We start from the raw sequence: 2,178 nt of genomic DNA, 5'->3' as shown, positions 1-2,178 counted from the left end.
CACTACTACTACACTACTACTACACTGTTACACTACTACACTACATTCAACTCCACTTTTACACTACTACACTACCACTTCACTACTACTACACTATTACACTACTACACTACAATCAACTCCACTTTTACACTACTACACTACTACTACTCTACTACTACACTATTACACTACTACACTACAATCAACTCCACTATTACACTGCTGATAGACAAGTAAAACTACTACTATACTACTACTACACTACTACTACACTACCACAACACTACCACTACACCACGACACTACCACTACACCACTACACTACTATTACACTACTACTACACTACAATCAGATACACTATTACACTACTACTACACTACAATCAACTCCACTATTACACTGTTTACTGTTAATTACACTATTACCACTAATTCTATAAACTCTACTATCAACACTACTACCACACTAATACTACATTACTGCACTACTACCACACCACTACACTACTACACTACTGCACTACTACTACACTACTGCACTACTACTACACTACTGCACTACTACTACACTACTGCACTACTACTACACAACTACCCTACACCTCTATTATCAACTCTACTATCAACACTACTCCTACACTACTATCAACTACTACACTACACCTCTACTATCAACTCAGGTAATATCTAGTAGACCAGTTGTTTATGACAGTCTGTCCAGGCTCTGAGGCTACCAGGGCAGATCAAGACCTAGCAGTGATCCTTTAAAAAACTGCACAGAAAAAGGTTTTCTGAAGATGTACTACTACTACACTATTACACTACTACAGTACTACTACACTGCTGCAGTACTACTAACACTACACTACCACACTACTACACTACTACACTACCATTACACTACAACTACACTACTACACTACCACCACACTACTACACTACTACTACACTACACTACTACTACACTACTACTACACCACTATTAACACTAATACACTACTACTACACTACGACACTACTACTACACTACACTACTACTGCACTACACTACTACTACACTACTATCAACACTACTACACTACTACTACACTACTATCAACTCTACTATCAACACTACTAATACACTACACTACTACACTACTAATGCACTACTCCACTATTACTACACTAATACTACCACTGTCAACTCTACTATCAACTCTACTATCAACTCTACTATCAACACTACTACTGCACTACTACACTACTCTACTACACTACTACTACACTACCACACTACTACTACAGTACACTACTACTACTACACTGCTATCAACACTACTACTACACTACTACACTACACTACTACACTACTACACTACTACTACACTACTACTACCATACTACACTACTACTACTACACTACACTACTACTACACTTCTATCAACACTACTACACTACTACTACACTACTACTACACTACACTACTACAACACTACTATCAACACTACTACACTACTACTACTACACTACTATCAACTCTACTATCAACTCCACTTTCAACTCTACTATCAACACTAATACTACACTACTACTACAGTACTACTACACTACTACACTAATACTACTACTATAAACTCTACTATCAACACTACTATCAACACTAATACTACACTACTACACTACTACACCACTACACTACTACGACACTACTACTACACTACTACTACAATAGTACTGCACTACTACACCACTACACTACCACACTACTACTACAGTACACTACTACTACACTACTATCAACACTACTACACTACTATCAACACTACTACACTACTACTACACTACTACACTACTACTACTGCACTACACTACTACTACACTACTATCAACACTACTACACTACTACTACACTACTATCAACACTACTACACTACTACTACTACACTACTATCAACTCTACTATCAACTCCACTTTCAACTCTACTATCAACACTAATACTACACTACTACTACACTACTACACTAATACTACTACTATCAACACTACTATCAACACTACACTACTACTACACTACTACAGTACTAAAATCAACTCTAGTATAAATTCTGCTATCAACACTACAACTACACTACTATCAACACTACTACACTACTACTACACTTCTACTACACTACTACTACACTATTACACAACTATCAACTCTACTATCAAC

The sequence above is a fragment of the Oncorhynchus clarkii genome, chromosome 21 (assembly GCF_045791955.1).
Source record: "Oncorhynchus clarkii lewisi isolate Uvic-CL-2024 chromosome 21, UVic_Ocla_1.0, whole genome shotgun sequence".
NCBI classification, from domain to species: domain Eukaryota; kingdom Metazoa; phylum Chordata; class Actinopteri; order Salmoniformes; family Salmonidae; genus Oncorhynchus; species Oncorhynchus clarkii.
This window is presented reverse-complemented; position numbering follows the sequence as displayed.